The sequence below is a fragment of the Mercurialis annua genome, linkage group LG2 (genome assembly GCF_937616625.2).
Source record: "Mercurialis annua linkage group LG2, ddMerAnnu1.2, whole genome shotgun sequence".
Classification (NCBI taxonomy): Eukaryota; Viridiplantae; Streptophyta; class Magnoliopsida; order Malpighiales; family Euphorbiaceae; genus Mercurialis; species Mercurialis annua.
In genome coordinates this window covers 23,730,377-23,741,559 of record NC_065571.1, presented here as the reverse complement: position 1 = coordinate 23,741,559, position 11,183 = coordinate 23,730,377, and positions in this window count along the sequence as shown.

Here is an 11,183-nt window from a genome sequence, read left to right as displayed (position 1 = left end):
ATGCTCCCGTGATTATCGGGACTGTTCCTGCATCGACTTCCCTTCCTGCCAAGCCAGTGGTGAAGTTGGAGAAGTCTATGGATAGTGTCCTTGTTACTTCTTCTGCGAAGAAAAATCGTGACGGTCATGATAAAACCAAACAAGGCTCTGCCAAGCGTTTGAAGACTAACTTGGATGCTTGTCCTAGTCCCAGGGAGTGGCTGGAACAGAACGTGGATAATGTGACTGTGACTTCGCCTAGTATTGCATCTTTATTCTCGCAGTTCGTTCAATTTTCTCAAGATATGGAATCCTGGAAGAATCCCTCAGAGGGTGATGTCTGCGACCGGGTTGATACCGCTTTGCTTCAGTTTTGGGCTGTTCTTTCTTCGTTTTCTTCTTCTTTTTTATGTGCTTAGTTGTTTGTGCTTGAACTCCATTTTGATTATGTTTTGATAGCTTTTGCAAGGGAATGCTCTGATCCGTCGTCAACGGGATGAGATGGCTTCATTGAGCCAGAAGTATGAAAAAGAGATGGCTTCTCTTCGGGCTTTTGCGACTGCGGAGAGAGTCAGGCTATCGAAGCTGAACCAGACGGCTGCGGATCGTCGGAAGATTATGGAGAAGAAAGTCTCTGACCGTGAGAATGCTCTGATGGAGCTGAGGTTGTCTTATGACAAGTTGTCTCAGGAACAGAAAAGTAGCAAGCAAGACGCTAATGTGTATGTAAGCGGGTGCCTCACTGATTTTTGCTCCACCGTTATCAAGATTGTGCGTTCAGATTACCCGGAGTATGATATAAACAAGTTTTTGTCTATTGACATTCACGCATTTGATCAGTGTGTTGCGGATAAGGTGGCTGCGAAGAAAGCGGGGCTGACTGTTTCACCCGTTCTAGCTTCAGATGTTGTCAATGATGGGGCCACTGATGCAATAGAGTCCGAGGAGAATGTTAAAGATGTTGATGAGAAGGAGCTAACGCCTTCTTCTGAATTTTCTGCTGTGCATGAGACAGTCATATCTCCCACTGGACCTATCTCTGGGATTGAGGCCAGTGTGTCAGACAAGGGTTTGGGTGACGTGGACCCAGTTGATACTTCACTTCCCGCAGGAGATATAATTGGTCCAAAGGAGGGAGGGACCCTTCCAGAGGAAAATATATAGGCCGTGTGCTTGGCCGTTTTGCTTTTCGTTTCTTGCTACGTGTTAGGTAGCATTTTGTATGTACTTTGGGAGTCTTTTATGGTAGACTCCCTTCTTTTGGGTAACTGAAAATTTCTATTTCGTACGTTCAAGTATTGGTGACTTTTCTTTTTTGTTGGTTGTTGAGTCTTCTGATTGCGTCATATGTTTACGTCGCTTTAGGCATTTCGATTAAGTGTTCGACTTCGTCCTGTGTCACCGTCATATACTAGCGTATACCTTTTGTGTGAAACTTGTTATTTATATAAGTACTAAAAATAAAATAAATGGAGAAAAAGAGGTAACTTTATTCATGAATGGTGGTTACATCTTTTACTGATGGTATATCTTCAAATTTTTAACATTCCATGTCCGGGGTAACGGAGTTCCATCTAGGTGAGCTATCATGTATGCTCCCTTCCTTACTACTGCTGCCACTTGGTATGGCCCGTCCCAGTTGGCTTCAAGCTTTCCAACCCCGGCGGCTCCTCTACCAATTTCTGATTTCTTTAGGACTAAGTCTCCTTCTTCAAATTTTCTTTCTTTGACTCGGGCATTGTGATACCTAGTCATCTGCCTGCAATAGGCTTCAGCTCGGATTGCTACTTGATGCCTTCTTTCTTCAAGGAGGTCTAAGCATAGCCTCAGGGACTCCTCGTTGCGGTCTTCGTCTATGACCTGGACCCGTAGGGTCGGCATCCCAATTTCCACCGGGAGAACTGCCTCTGTTCCGTACGTGAGGCCAAATGGTGTTTCCCCTGTTGCCTTTCTGGGGGTGGTTCGATAGGCCCATCACGTGATAGAGCTCATCAATCCATCTTCCTTTTAAGTCTCCTAGCCTCTTCTTTATTCCAGAAAGGATGGTGCAATTTGTGACTTCTGTTAGTCCATTGGTTTGCGGGTGTGCGAAAGGAGAATTTTAGGATAATTCCCAGCTCAGTGCAAAAATCCCTGAAGCTGTCGCAGTCAAACTGTTTCCCGTTGTCTGTGACTAAGGCATGTGGAGTGCCGAACCTGTGACATGTTAGTGTGTGGTTTTGTCTTGTTTTTATCCGAATTTAATATATACACAAAAATACCTGCTCATGACTTCATTCGATAACCACTTCTGGATTTTCCGACTCGTTATGGTGCTCATGGGCTGTACCTCTATCCATTTGGTGAAATGGTCAACTTCTACCACTATAAACTTCACCTGTCCTCTGGCTGAGACAAAAGGTCCCAATATGTCTAAACCCCATATCATAAAAGGTCAAGGGCTACCAATAGTTGACTGGTGGACGGCTGGGGTTCTATGAGCGACCCTAACCTCTGGCACTTGTCGCATTTCTTAACCATTTCTTCATCATCTCTCTTCATGGTGGGCCAATAGAAGCCCTGTAGCATTGCTTTTCTGTATAAAGTGACTGCGCCTTCATGAGCTCCACATTCTCCTTCATGGATTTCTCTAAGAACATAGCTTCCTTCTTCTAGTGATATGCATTTGGACCATGGGTGTGTGACTGAGGTCTGGTATAGCACTCCTTCTATAAAAGAGTATACAGAGGAAATTCGAACCAGCTTAGCAGCCTCGGTGCGTCCTTCAGGTAACACTCCGTCTGCCAAGTATGCTACTATGGGCTGCATCCATGGATCAAGTATTGCGACTGGTAACATCTGCTTCCCTTCCACCGTTGGTGTCGTTCGGTCTTCCTTCATCTAGAGCGACACATATAGCTGGCTTTTCAGTGCGGCGACTTTAGCTATTGCGTCTGCTCTAGTGTTCTCTTCCCTGTGGATTGGTATCATCTCCCATTATCCTCCGTTTTTTTCAATCTTTTTGAGCTGCTCCTTCGCTTTCACCATGTACTTTGCCATGTTCTTGTCCTTTGTCTGGAATTGTCCCAGAACTTGGCTAGTAACCAGTTGGGAATCGCTATGAATTCTCAACTTCTCCGTTTTCACTTCTATTGCTATCTCGAGTCCTGTTAAGAGGGTTTCATATTCTGCTACATTGTTAGGACACAATAATAATATTTGTTTGAAAAATGAACAAAAATGTGTTTGTACCTGCTACATTGTTGGTAGCCTTGAAACTCAGGTGCATTGCGTATTCTATGGTGATTTTGTTAGGTCCTAATAGGACTATGCCTGCTCCTGCCCTTTGTTTACTGGAGGCTCCATCTACAAACAGGTTCCATGTCAACTCTTCGGTTACTAAGTCGCATGGCTTCTCCGTCATCTCTCATACGAAGTCGGCGTTCGTATCTAATATCGTGTTCTCCCAACTGCACCGACCAGCTAACCAATTTTCCTGAGGTTTCTGGTCGGTAGAGTGCTTTCCTCAAGGGCTGATTCATGCGTACTATGACTGTGTGTCCTTGGAAATATGGCTTGAGCTTTTTGGTGGTTACTACTACGGCGAGTGCGAGTTTGTTGATGGTTGGGTAGTTAAGCTCCGCCCCCTTCAGCGTCCTGCTTATGTAATAGATTGGCCTTTGCTCTTCCTCTTCTTCTCGTACAAGTACTGAGGCGATAGTCTCTCTCCCTACCAATAAGTACAGGTACAATGTCTCTCCGGCTATAGGTCTACTTAGTAGGGGCAGATCAGTCCAGAATGACTTCAGTTCCTCAAATGCGTTTTGATAATCTTCATCCCATTTGAATTTCTTCATGTTCCTGAGTTGCTTGAAGAAAGGTAGGCATTTTTTGGCTGAGGACGAAATGAAGCGTCCCAGTGCCGTGACTCTGCCATTCTATTTCTGCACGTCCCTCACACTCTATGGGGCCTTCATGTCTATCACTGCTTGGATCTTTTCCGGGCTTGCCTCTATTCCTCGCTGGATAATCAGATAGCCTAGGAATTTTCCTGCCTTTACTCCAAAAGCGCATTAGCTTCATTACGAATTTATTCAAAATGTTGAAAGTTTCTTCTAAGTCTCGTGCGTGCTCCTCTACTGTCAAATGTTTCACAATTACGTCGTCAACATAAGCCTCTACATTCCTCCCCAACTGGTCTTGGAACATGAAGTTGACTAGGCGTTGATAGGCATCTCCTGCATTCTTCAGTCCGAATGGCATGACTTTGTAACAATATGTGCCTCGGTCTGTGACGAATGAAGTCTTCTCTTGATCTTTTCCTTCCATTGATATTTGGTTATACCCTTGCACTGCGTCTATGAAGCTGTATAGGAGGTAGCATGATGTTGAGTCTACTAACTGGTCTATGTTAGGGAGCGGGTAGCTATCCTTTGGGCAGGCCTTATTCAAATCCGTGAACTCAACACACATCCTGTACTTCCCGTTTGCCTTTTTTACTAGGACCACATTTGTCACCCATTCAGGATAAAAAAAACTTCACAGATGAAGCCCGCTGCTATCTTCTGCCTCTCTTCAGTGAATCTCCTCTTCTTCTGGACTTTGGGTGTGCTCCCTGGAATTACATTCAGCTTTGAATGACACCTCCAGAATTATTTCTCTTTCGATTGCGAACACAGTGGCTGATCCTCTTCTATTCCTATTTTTTTCTAAGTGTTGTTGTAGGGCTCCCCTCCTTCTATCACGTGTACTACGCTTGCGACTTCTTTTTGTTTCTTATTTTGCTCTTCTTTTTCTATTGGCTCCCCCTTCCTTTTCTCTTCTGGTCTGTCATTGACAAACTTCTTCAAAAGTCCGGACTGGATCAGCTGCTCTATCTCTCTCTTCAGGTCCCATCACCTATCCGTGTCATGGCCGTAGCCTTCATGGAAACGACAGTATTTGCTTTTGTCTCTCTGGATGTCGGGGTCCATTTTCCGGGGTGTGTTGAACATCACTCTGTCCTGCTTCATCCAGTTGAGTATGTAGACTGTTGCTTTATTTAATGGAGTGAAATCATAGGGTCTATGCCCTGCGCCATACCGCTGAGTCCTCAACATATCTTCTTCCTTTTTTCCTCGGTACTTGGTGTTATGTTGTTTGGTGTGCTCATGTTGTTTTGTCAGAGTCCTTTGAGCTTCGTCCAGTTCCACATATTTATGAGCGATCAGCATTAAGTCTTGGAAAGTGGTTGGTTTTTTCATCAGGATCTTGTCCTGGAGTTCTTCAAACTTCGTTCCCATTTTCATTACTTCAATGGTTGTGTCGTGATTCAAGTTTTCGATCTGAACCGCTTATTTGTTGAATCTTTCGACGAAATTCTTGAGGGTCTCCTGCTCTCCCTGCTTGCACTTCCTTAAGTCGTTGGAGCTCTTATGCATGGGGATATTAGTCCTGAACCTCGCTTTGAACGATGACGCTAAGTCGGAGAAGGATCTTATCGACCCTGCTTTGAGACATGAGTACCATTTTTGTGCTGATCCCTTTAGTGTCGCAGGGAACACTTGACAGACCATGGGGTCTGCCACATCCTGTAGCATCATGATCGTTTTGAACTTTGAGATGTGGCTCTTCGGATCTCCTGATCCATAAAAAGGCTCAAAGGTTGGTAATTTAAACCTTGAAGGAAATCTTACCGACTGTATCTCTGAGTTGAGTGGGGAGTCGTCGTCCTCCCGCTCGTCCTCTGCTCCTTTGTCTTCTCTCTAGTACTTCTTAATAGCGTTCTAGATTTTTTCGTCGATATTGTTCCTTTCTTCTGCTCCCTTCCTCCTATTGGATGAATGGCTTTCAGCGTCCTTGCTGTGCTTTCCAGTCATCTTTGTTCCCTTGGATTTATCGTCGTCGATCATATGGATTCGGCCACTATTCCGTGCTGCTGCGTCTGCGACCTTTCCTAGGATTGTTTTATCCCAAAGAGCGGGGTTGTCCCTGTTCCTTTATTTAGAGCGTCACTTTCTCTTTGAGGTACCGGCTCAGACTGTCCTCTCCTAGATGCGCCTTTTCCGCCTTTCTCTCTCGTGACTGGGGGGGTTTTGCCTCCGTCTGGTCTCTGCGTCAACTCCCTCGTTCTGTTTTTCGGCATGCTTTTCCTGGTTTTTGGCTAGTCCTACCAGGTGGTCCTGGAAATCATTGATGCTCTTCATCACCGCTTCATGATACAGAGGTGGCATAGGCACTCCCTGGGGGCACATATGGAGGTATATGCGTCGTAGACGTAACTGTTCCTTCCGTATCTAGAGAGAGAAAAGGAATGGGATGGACGGGCCGTGGATACGCTGGCTGATTAGGCTGGCTCCACGGGTAGCATCCTGGATACCATCCTCCTGCTGGTGGTTGATAGGTCATAGGCGGCTGATACTGCGGAGTATAATATCCCCACGGCGAGATTGTGCTTCTCGGCGGGTGTGTTCCGTAAGTGTTTCTCAGTATAGGCGGTGGTGTAATGTCGTACGCGACTCCAGTGGTTGCTGGTACGGTTACTCTAGAGGCGGGACGGTCATTCTGATCCCTCTGTCGGGTGCCAGGGGTGGGAGGATCAGACCGCTGTTTGCTGGTAAGCTTGCTGTTGTCACGACCACTACCGGTGGCGGCGGTTCTTCTCTTTCACTCATTCCGTCTTCAAAACCAAGATTAATAATTTATATTAGAAACGAATATCGTTTCCCACAGACGGCGCCAAATTATGGTTTTGATGATCGTCTTTGTTACTGTTATCGCTGAGCTCCCACCTGTCATGATCAACAAGTTAGAAGGATTCGAGCCGATGTTGGCTCGAACACCCTCCGATGCCTAAATCAATCTCTGATGGGTCTCAGTGAGAGTAACAATGAGAAGTGAATATGAATGTTACCCGGCTTAGGCCTCTCCTATATATACATTTCATGGTCTTTGTATCATAGTATGATTGTTTCTCTGTTGGTTTCGGTTATCTCTTTGTTGAGATTTGCCTCTATCCCTGATCTTAAGGGATTTCGGCATTATCCCGATATATTAACAGTCAAGCCCAGAGTCGTTGTTGTGAGTCTTGTCCTTTGTTCTGGTCCTTTATCCATCAGTACTTCTGTTTACTTATTTTGCTATTTCTTTTTGCTCGGAGGGTTTCATGGGAAACTCTCTTTTTCTTGGATTTCTGAACGGTTATGATACTTTATGAATGCTGTTTATATTTGCTTTCATTGTGTCTTTCCGTTGAGTCATAATTATGCATGATAAATTATTAAAAATGCTGAAAACTGAAAACAATACGAGATGCAACTTTATTCATCTTTTACCGAAAATATTTCTTCCAATTTTTTACCGATACTTTATTCATCGTTGTTACATCTTTTACCGAAAATATTTCTTCAAATTTTCGATATTCCATGTCCTATGTAATGGTGTGCCTTCTAGATGAGCTATTCTATATGCTCCTTTCCCTAAAACTTTAGTGACTCGATACGGTCCATCCCAGTTGGGTTCGAGTTTCCTAACTCCTTCAGCTCCTTTGCCTATTTCAGCTTTTTTAAGGACTAAGTCACCTTCTGAAAAGCTTCTTTCCTTGTCCCTAGCATTACGATACTTAGAATCTGTCTGCGGTAAGCCTCTGCGCGGACAGATGCTTGGTGCCTTCTTTCTTCCAAAAGGTCCAAGCAAAACTTGATTGCTTCTTCATTGCGCTCTTCATCTATGACCTACACCCTGAGTGGGCATTCCCATTTCTACGGGGAGGACAGCTTCTGTTCCGTAAGTGAGACGGAAAGGTGTTTCTCCTGTGGCTCTTCTAGGCGTTGTTCAGTAAGCCCATACTACATGGTATAGTTCATCCACCCATCTTCCTTACAAATCTCCAAGCCTTTTCTTGATTCCAGATAGGATAGTCCGATTGGTGACTTCAGTGAGGCCATTGGTCTGTGGATGTGCCACAGAAGTAAATTTCAAGTTGATCCCCAGTTCAGCGCAATATTCCCTAAACTTGACGCAATTGAACTATTTCCCGTTGTCGGTGACTAGAGTATGTGGTGTTCCAAACCTGTTGCATATTAATATATTCTGATTTTGAAGGATTATTTAAATAACTTTGAAATTTTACCTGCTCATGACTTCATTGGTGAGCCAATTGATAATCTTCTAAGACATTATGGTGCTCATTGGTTGCACTTCTATCCACTTGGTGAAATGATCTACTGCGACTACTATGAACTCGACTTGTCCTCGAGCTGGGGTGAATGGTCCCAGTATGTCTACTCCCCATGTCATGAAAGGCCAAGGGCTTCCAATTGCAGACTAGTGGGCTGACGGGGTTCTTATGATTGTGCCAAATCTTTGGCATTTGTCGCACTTTTTTACCATCTTTTCTACGTCTTTCTTCATAGTCGGCCAGTAATATCCTTGGAGTAGTGCCTTTTTGCTCAAAGTGGCTGCTCCTTCATGCGCTCCACATTCTCCCTCGTGGATTTCCTTTAGGACATATGCTCCTTCTTATATTGAGATGCATATGGACCATGGGTGTGTGACCGAGGTCCGGTAGAAGGCTCCTTCTATTATGGAGTAGACAAATGATATTCGTACCAGTTTTGCTGCTGTTTCCCTTCCTTCTGGGACTACTCCATCGTTTAGATATGCAAAAATAGGTTGCATCCAAGCGTCTAACTCTTTGACTGGTAAGACTTCCTTTTCGTCCACCATGGGATTTATCCTTTCTTCCTTCATGTAGAGTGAGAGATATAAGGAATTTTTCGTTGCGGCTGCTTTTGCTAGGGCATCTGCCCTCATGTTCTCTTCTTTGGGTATTGGGATTATTTCCCATTGCTCTCCGTTCTTCTCTAATTTTTCCAGCATCTCCTTCGCTCTTTCCATGTATTTGCCATGTTGGCATCTTTTGTTTGGAATTGTCCCAAAACTTGGTTGGTAACCAATTGGGAATCGCTATGGACCCTCAACTTTTCTTCTTTTACATCTTTTGCTAATGTGAGTCCTGTTAGAAAGGCCTCATATTCTTCCACATTGTTGGTAGCTTTGAACTTTTAATGTACCGCGTGTTCTATGACAACCTTCTCAGGTCCAAGTAGGACTATTCCTGCTCCTGCTCCTTGTTCACTAGAGGCTCCGTGTACAAATAAGCTCCAGGTTATGTCCTCTGTGACTACGTCAGGTGGTTTTTCCGTCATTTCTGCGATGAAGTCTGCCAATGCTTGTGCTTCAACGTCTTTCTTGGTTCGTATTTGATATCGTGCTCTCCCAATTGTACCGACAAGCTCACTAACCTTCCCAATGTTTCTGGGCGATGGAGGGCCTTTCGTAAGGGTTGATTTGTACGGACGATGACCGTGTGTCCTTGAAAATACGGTTTCAGCTTCTTCGTGGCTACTACAACGGCTAATGCCAGTTTGTCGATGGTCGGGTAGTTGAGCTCTGCCCCTTTGAGCGCTCTGCTGACATAGTAGATAGGTTGTTGTTCCTCCTCTTCATCTCGAACTAGAACAGAGGCAATTGTCTCCTTTCCTACTGAGAGGTAGAGGTATAATGTTTCTCCCGCAATAGGCCTACTCAGTAGTGGGGGTTGGGTCAAGAATAACTTCATATTCTCAAAGGCTTTCTGACAATCTTCATCCCACGTGAATTTTTTCATGTTCCTTAGCTGTTTGAAAAATGGCAAGCACTTTTTAGCTGAGGAAGAAATAAAACGTCCCAGTGCCGTGACGCGGCCGTTTAACTTATGTACCTCTCAGACATTTTGTGGGGCCTTCATGTCTCCAAAGGCGCATTTGGCTGGGTTAGGCTTCATTCTCAATTTGTTCAAGACTGAGAAAGTTTCTTCTAAGTCTTGGGCATGCTTCTCCGCTGTGACACTCTTCACGATTAAGTCATCGACATAGGTTTCAACATTTCTTCCTAATTGTTCTTTGAACATGAAATTCACCAATCTCTGATACGTCGCACCGGCATTCTTCAGTCCAAATGGCATGACGTTGCTACAGTACGTCCCTTTATCTGTTGAAAAGGAGGTTTTCTCTTGATCTTCTTTATCCATGGGTATCTAGTGGTACCCTTGTGCAGCATCTATGAAATTGTATAGAAGGTAGCATGCGGTTGAGTCTACCAACTGATCTATGTTTGGGAGTGGGTAACTGTCTTTGGGACAAGTCTTGTTCAGGTCAGTGAAATCCACACACATTCGATATTTCCCATTTGACTTCTTGACTAGGACCACATTGGCTACCCAGTCTGGGTAGTATACTTCTCGGATGAAACCAGCCACTTCTAACACGGTATCTTCATATGCGATCACCTTCTGCCTGTCCTCTGTGAATCGCCGTTTCTTCTGCACCACAGGTCTGCTCCCTGGCTTTATGTTTAGCTTGTGTGAAGCTACTTGTGGATCAACTCCCATGATCTTTGCTGGTTCTGTGGCAAATGATTCCACGTTTTTTTTCAGGATGGACTTTATCTCCTATTTCACCTCTTCTGGGATATCAGTTCCCACTTTTACTACTTTTGTCAGAGTCATTTGGAATTCTTCCATATCTCCGACGGGTTCTGCGCCTCCTACCTCTTCTTCGTCTACGACCATTCCTGGAAACATGGTGATGGGTAAGCTTTCTTTTTCCTCTGTTGTTATCATACATCATTCCCTGGCCATTTCTTGGCTTCCCCTTACTACTACCGTACCTTCTGAGGTGGGTATCTTTAAGGTTAATAACCTGATGCTAATTACTGCGCTTGATTGGTATAAGAATGGTCTACCAAAGATTTCGTTATCTGCTAAAGGTAAATCCACCATATTAAACTGGGCATGTAGTTTCTTAAGTAGTCGTTGTTGGGTTTTCTAGGTTCTTAACGCAGCGAAATTTCAAATTTTTTTTATCTAAAACCCAAATCAAGATCCATGTAATTCGAATAAATAGATTAACATTAGAATTAATACTTACTTGTATGTCGAATCCAATATCAATGTAGGAAGGAAGGAGGTGGTTCACTTTGGTGATACCTGGCCTCGGATTAGAAATGCCCCCAAAAGAATGCGTCTTTTACGAGTATCCAGACGAACAGACCTTAGCCAAAACTAGTGCTTGTGTGCTAGCACTATTGCTTCACAAGCAATTTCAAATTTTAGTGATTTAGTGAATAATGAATTTCGTGATTCTCAAACCTATTTCTTAATGTGTATTTATAGTCATACAACAACACTAGGGTTTGAGACAAAT